Genomic DNA, 7,568 nt, shown 5'->3' on the forward strand with positions numbered 1-7,568 from the left:
AACTCCACGAGCAGATACAACCTCATCTGGAAAGCTAGATAACCCCAGTTTCCCTCCCAGTCCAGGCACCCATCCGCCAGACACCCATATCTGGAGTAGACAAGAAATTCCTAGGACAGCAGTAAATTTGCAGATCCAAGCCCTCCTGGAAGCCCTGACTGGGCTGAAGCCAAGCAAAAACAAAAACAAGGCTGGGGCTGGAACTGAGGTTCTCCTGAGACCAGTCAGCCCCCATCAGGACACTGTGGAGCCCTCATCCCAAACCCCACTAAAGTTGGGTAGAGTGTCTTGGGGATCCCTCCCCCAGCATAACCCAACACTCTTCAGTGGGGCTGGAGTCATACTTAGGTCAGGGCTGGGACTCCTCCATCCCCCATCCCCCAGACTTTCCAGGATTGTATAATGGTTAAAAATACAGAGGTAGGGAAAGATCTTGTATCAGGCAACCTAGGTCTAAATCCCAACTCCTTCCTTACTGCCTGAGGCAGTATCTCCGTCTAGCCAGCAGTTCTCATCCTGTGGGTTACAACCCCTTTAGACTGTATTGAAGGTTCACGGCATTAGGAAGGTTGAGAACCACTGCTCTAGGCCTTTGTCTTCTCATCTGTAAAATGGTTTATGCAAACATCTCCTAACCTTCCAAGACAGGACATGTAGAAGGAGCTCAACAAATAGAAGCAGACTCTATATTAAGCAAAAGTAGCCAAGATGCCAGAATTCATTTTTCCAGACTGGCTCAGCCTCAGAAGCCTGAAATCTTTGTATCAGCCTACATCCATGACAGTGGCAAACCTCACTGGCCCCTAACATGGGTCATGTGCTTGGGGGGAAAAGGAATGGAAGAGAGAATTAGTCCTGAGTCCCCAAAAGCCCATAATCTATGACCAAAACTAAACCTACAAAACAGTATATGCTAAATCTAAAACTGTGAGACTGCACCAAGGGAACTGCACACAGAGTGGATAACACCATGGTCAAAGACGGGAGGCTGCAGAAGGCTTTTCAGAAGAGGGGCTACTGAGCGAGGCCTGGAGAGTGAATAAGAGGTAGCCAAAAGAAAAAGGAGGAAGAGGAAGAAGCCAATCTCTGCAGAGTGATTTAGGCTGACATTGGGTCCTTGGTAAGCCCCAAGGAGGGGCGGCTTGGAAAGGGCAGCAGATGGTAGCATCTACTCAGCAAGAGCTGAGAATGTAGGCTGGGCGATGCCAGCCTTGTGCTGAAGGTGCTGACTGGGGCTGTGGCTGGGACTTTGGGCGAACTCCTTTTGAATCACAGCAGAGGAGAGGATCCCTAGAGACCAATGAGGACACAGGCAGCAAAGCTGGGGATATTCCCTCTTCTGGTCCCTTCCAGACCCCAGGGAGCCTGCCACAGGTCTGGTGCTTTTCTTCTCTTCTTCTTCTTTTTCTTTTTTTTTTTTTTTTTTTTGAGACAGAGTCTCACTATGTCTTCTACCCTCCGTAGAGTGTTGTGGCATCACAGCTCACAGCAACCTCAAACTCTTGGGGCTTAGGTGATTCTCTTGCCTCAGCCTCACAAGTAGCTGGGACTACAGGTGCCCACCACAAGGCTCGGCTATTTTTTTGGTGCAGTTGTCTTTGTTGTTTAGCTGGCCCAGGCCAGGTTCAAACCCTCCATTCAGTGTATGTGGCTTGCACCGTAACCACTGTGCTACAGGCACCGAGCCAGGGCTGGTGCACAGCCCCAAAGCCAAGCTAGATGCCCTGGAGGGCAGCTCTGGTGACTCTACAGGTCTCCATGCCACCGCAGACCTGGTCACTGGCACCTGCTGCTGTTTGACCCAGGCACCTTGCGCAGAACAAGATGAGACTACAGTGTGGGCACTCTGCACATGTGTGTGCCTCTGAGCTCTTCTCTGCCTGCCTGTGCTGTTCCTGGGTAATCAGAACTCTTGCAGGCAAAACCCATAGCCTTCTCCTCCTGGCTGGGCACAGTTCAGTGGATGTGCTGGAGGCTAGGCCAGCCATAGTCCCAGCAGATGCGTCCCCTGGGCTCTAGCAGCAGTGTGCCCTGGGCTCCAGCTTCCATCTCCCTGCCCAGCCCACTCTTGATCACCCCCTTCCACCACCTTCACCCCCATGCTCCTGTATTTCCAACCCCTCCTTCTGTTGGGCTAATGAAGGGGGCATGCCTGTCTGCCACTCACCCCACGCACAACCTCACACTATTCTTTTAAACTTCCTATTTTGAAATAGTATAGATTTACAGGAAGTTGCCAAGATAGTACAGGCAGGCTCCTGTATAGCCTTCACCCAGTTTCCCCCCATAGGTGCATCTTACATTATTAGCACAGTGCCAAAACCAAGAAACTGACATTGGTATGAAGTGTCTGCACAATTCAGTGTCATTTCATCATGCATATAAATTGGTGCAGTCACCACTGAACATCAGCACCGAGGTCTCCCCTGCTTCCCTGACAACATCCCCTCGCTTCCCCACTATCCCCAGCTCTTGGCAACTACCAATCTATTTTCCACATTTAAATTTTTGTCATTTTGATGATGTTACAGAAACAGAATCATACAGTATGTGGCCTTTTGAGATTGGCTTTTTTCATTCAACATAATGCCCTTGAGAGTCAGCCAAAAGGAATCAAAAGTTCATTTCTTTTTATTGCTAAGTTGTGTCCCATGGTAGGGATGTACCGGTTTGTTTAACCATTCACCTATTACAAGACATTTTAGTGGTTTCCAGCTTTGGGCCATGGCAAATAAAGCTGCTATGAAGACTCGGGTACATGTCAAAACACCAAGCATCTGCCCCATTTTTAAACTGTTTAACACTTTTCTTCAAAATGCAATTTTAAAGTGGCTCATGTTTATGACTTAATCATGTTTACAAGTTTATACCAACTTCCTCCCCAGAGGCTTTCCTTTTTTAAAAGTATGTACAATAAAACTCTTTTAAAAATCAAATCAAGATGGGGAATGGAGACTGAACACAAGAAATCTAACACTGGATGCGCAGTCCACACCTGAGTAAGGCGGGGAGGGTGGGAAGAGGACTTTCACTTCCCTCTTTCTACTCTCCTACCACCCAGCCCCATCCCAGGCCTGCCAGAGAGTAGGAGGCAAAGCAGAAGTGTGAGCAGAAAGCAGGGAACCCTGGCAAATGGTTCCAGAACTTGGCAGGGCCCACATCCCCCTGTCCTCCGGGATAGAAGACCAGTCACCAGCCTTCCCTTGAAGCAGTCCCCCACACTTGCAGCCCAGATGCCACCCAAGTCCCTTCTTCCCCTCCTTGTAGGCTGGGGTGTAGATGGCAAACACCAGAGGCCTGATGGGCCCCTGGCCAGGTGGGGGCCCCACAAGGCTGCTGAATAAAGGGAAGTGGATAGCCTTGAGTTAGTTCTGCCCCTCTTAGCCTATGAGGTGCCCAGTCCACCCTTAAAGTGAGGTGCACAGCTAGGGTAGCTCAGACATCTGGTGATAGCTCCATAATATTTCTGAGGGGCCTACAACAGAGCCCAGGACAGGAGAAAGCCCCCAGACTTTCTCTGACAGGGCTCCTAACCACCTCCCCTACTCCTAATGGCCCATGGTGGAGGTGGGGGGTCTTCCAGGAGAATATCAGGCACAGGGGATGTTGAATCAACGGGCAAGCATGGAGAGATGGAGTGAGGAGTGCAGAGCCTAGCCAGCAACCTGCTGAGGGGCCCAGGGTCCAGAGCCTGGGGCTGTTTCCACTCAGAAAGAAAAGAACCTACTTCATCAGAGGGAAGGCAGGGATTTGGCCTTCCCTGTTCCCTGCCAGGAGATATCCTTCCCCTGCTCAGAGGAGAAAGCCAAGGGCCCTCTGTAGCCCTCCCTGGCCTCTCACCAGGACCTGTTCAGCTGACTCTTGCCCGCTTCCCAACTTCTTAGAGCCTCAAGTCACTTTTCAGCTCAGCCTCAGTGGGTCCCCATTACCTGGGGGACCCCTTGTCCTGACGTTCAGAGCTCAACTGGCCTTCCCAGCCTAGTTCCCGTCACACCCCCATGGGCACTCTGGGCTGTGCCACACTGAACTAAAGTGAGCTCACAGGTACACAGACATCCCTACATTCCACACCTCTGTGCTTGCCTGTGCCATGCCCTCCCCTAAACACCCTTCCCACCTGCTCTGAAGGAAGTCTCACCAGGATCTCAAGGCCCAGTGTGAAAGGTTCCTTCTCTAGGAAGGCTTCTCTATTGCTGTACCATACCTGAGTTCATAGTCACAGGGGTGGGGGATGGTCAGAGCTGGCTGGACAAGGGTAAGGATCCCATGTTACAGCTGACCCTCCAGCTCTCCTATTCTGTCCTCCTCCTTTGCAAGAGGTGGCCATTCTAGTCAGGACTATGGACAGAGAAAAGAGATCACTCTGAGACCTCTAGCTCAGGGGGGAATGCTGGGCCCCCTCTCAGCCTGGGTAAACCCAGGTGTCACAAGCTCCCAGGCCCCAGTGCCAGACCAGCTCTGCCTCCTCAGAAGCTTTGCCACTGTTGACTTTAGTCAAACTTCCTGGTTCCTAGAGGAAGAGGGACCTTGGGATGTACAGGTCACACTGACCTCCCAGCTACCCAGGTACCCCCAGATGACCCTGTACCCAGGGGCTCCCAGGAAGACACAGCTCAGTAGGGAGGAAGGCTACCACCAACATGATATACCAACCTATGGTCCATGCTCTGGCCAGCTGGTCTGAAGCACATGGGAGAAGATGGCGGTGTGTTTTGGCAGAGGACACAGCCTGGGGACAGAACTCATGGAGCCTTCAGGCCCAGGCCACTCCCTTTTTCTCCCTATTTATGGCCCCTTGGAGGCTGTTCTCCCCTTTGTTCTGCCAAACAAGCTCACTCCTGACTCCCAAGTCAGCCAGGGACTTGGCAAACATTTGTCAAGACTCGTCCCCTCACTTTGTGTTTGTCTACTCAGCAGAGATCGGGGCTCTGTGCACAGACAAGTTTCCCTCCAAGACTCAGCAGGAGCCCCCCCATCCTCTGTGGCCACAGGCCTCACCCCACATATACCAAGGTGGGCACCACCCTATCCACCAAAAGTCCAGCCTCCCTCCACCCTGCTGAAATGCCACTGTTGTCCCTTAGTACCATGCATTCCCCCTGGGGCAAGAATATATCCAGGCCCTGTCACTCAGACAGTCACACTAAGTGGCAAGAGTTTGAGGAGTTTTGGGGGGGGGGCCTGTGGGGACTCAAGGTTTGTGGCGGGGAGTGAGCATGATTGGAATCCAGCAGGGGGAGGAGAGCAAAGTCAGGAGCTCCCCTCACTGCCTCACCTCAGCTCCAGCCTCCATGGGACGGGCCCCCACCCTGTGGCTAGGACTCACCAAAATGGTCCCACCCAGCCAGTCAAGGTCAATGTGCCCTGATCCACTGTGACAGCCCCCAGAAAGGCAGGTTCTCTGGGGAGATGCCAGACTCTGATTTCATAGTTAATGCCAAGGAGAAGACAGATGGAGCCTCAGAGGCCAGAGACATTACAAGGGGAATAAGTCTCTGGGCCTCAGTTTCCCTTATACATAGTTGGAACACAGAAGGGAGCCCATTCTCCTGGAGGTCATGGCTGCAGCCACCTCAAGCTCCACAGCACAAGGACAAAAGAGAGGGAGCAGCCCTGGACACAGACCCAAGAGCCAGGCAGACATCTTCCTGCACCTTGACATCTTTGATTCTTGGAGACTGAAACAGCCCCTGCTCTACAGATTTCCTTCAAAAACTAAAGGAGACAAATGCATAAGAAGATATCAGCAAAGGCCTGGCACACACCTGGGCACCTAATCCCTGGAAGCTGGTGTTATTATTACTATTATGTGAGACCTCAGGCATGTCAGTGAGCCTCTCCAAGCTCAAGTTCCTCATCTGTAAAATGGTATGACAGCTGGTTGTGATGAGGAAACGGCCAATACCAAGAGCCCAGCTCAGACCGAACATACAGCCAGTACAAAATATGAACATTCCCCTCTGCACACGTCTAGCAAGTATTTAACAGATGCTTGTTGACTGACATCACAAATGGCTAACAGAAAATTTAAAAGGAGCAAGGAATAGCAGGCCCATGAGTAATGGACAGGGAAGGCCACCTGGCCACTCCCTCCAAGGCTGGGCTGGACAGTCTTATAAAGAGCATCCTGTGGCCCAGTGCACCCGGGAGCTCCTTGGGGGTGTCTGGAGGGCCAGAGGGGCTGTTGAGGAAGCAGATGAGCAACAGGGGCACACTGCCTTCCTCTATTAGGAGTCCTAGCAAAGTTTCAGCTGAAAATGTGCCCTACCACTAGAACTAAACCAACTGCTTCTTTCTCAAGTGAAAAAATAAATAAATCTCAGAGAGGTCCAATGGCAAGGAACCTGGCACCTTGGAGCAATGGAGTCTTGCCTGTTCCTCATGGCAGCTGGTGGGGAAGGACGACACAGGGTGTTGTGCCCCAGCCCCACATGGATAAGAACATCTGAACCAGCCTGCTCTTTACTAGCTTTGGCACGGCCCTGTCTCTACCTCAACTCTAGGGTAGACCCCTGCTACCCACAGCAGAAAGATTACTTCCTCCAGGAAGCCTGCCTTCACCACTGGGTTAGGTATCCTATCCCTGTTCCTTGTTCCCATGGCTCCTAATGTGCCCCATTTCCAAAGATGCGTTCATCTTTAGATCCAATGCCCTGTAAAGGAGTACACTGGGATTGTCAATTTCACCTGGGTCCCTGGCACCCTACTTAATGCCAGCACATAGAGTGGGTGTTGAATGAAGGAATAAATTATGGCCTCCCTTGTCCTCATCTGTAAAATGGGTAGCTGCCACGTCCTACAGTGAAAAAAGTGGGCCACTTACTGTAGCTGGCAAGTCAAGGGCTCAAATAGCAGGGGTCCTTCTCCTATGGTCCTGAGCAGGTTCTGAGGTCAGGCAGCCAGGCAGGCACGACCTGCTAGGTTCCTCTGCCAGGGCAGAGCCTCAACCCATGAGCAGAGGACTGGGCTGGGCATATGGGGTTTCTTACTGAGACCCCAGGTCACCTCACCCATCAGAGATGCCTGTCAGGCCAATGCACAAGAACATTTATTTAGGATTTGCAGAAAAAGGAAAAACACAGAGTACTTCAAAGCATTCTGCAGAGGAAAAGAAACCACAAAGCCCTAGGGATCCAGTAGAGGCTCCCATAGTCAGCTCCAGGCTGACCCCAAGATCTACCAGGGCTGCTCACAATGGGCTCCTACGGCTATGAGCTAGATGCCACCATACATGGGAATTCCTATACCTCAGAGCCCTGCAAGGAAAGAGGGCTTAGCTGCCTCCCAATAAGCCTGACTACCAGGGAGGATTGGGGCCACACAGAGCATCTCAAGTCCCCAAGTTCTATCCCACTGGCTATGAGTAAGGCTGGAGTGCTGGAGTGCACAGCTTGGACTAAGGCAATAGCAGTGCAGGTTCCAAACCACCCTCACAACTCTGCACAAAAGCACACTCCCACCTCACCGTGGCAGGGCAGCCAAGGACCCCCAGGAACAACAGAGTCACTTTGAAACTACCAGCCCTGTGCACCCAGGGTTCCCAGGTTGAAGGGAAGCAGCCCCACAAC

Source organism: Otolemur garnettii, unplaced genomic scaffold, assembly GCF_000181295.1.
Source record: "Otolemur garnettii isolate 467f Iridium unplaced genomic scaffold, OtoGar3 scaffold00003, whole genome shotgun sequence".
NCBI classification, from domain to species: Eukaryota; Metazoa; Chordata; class Mammalia; order Primates; family Galagidae; genus Otolemur; species Otolemur garnettii.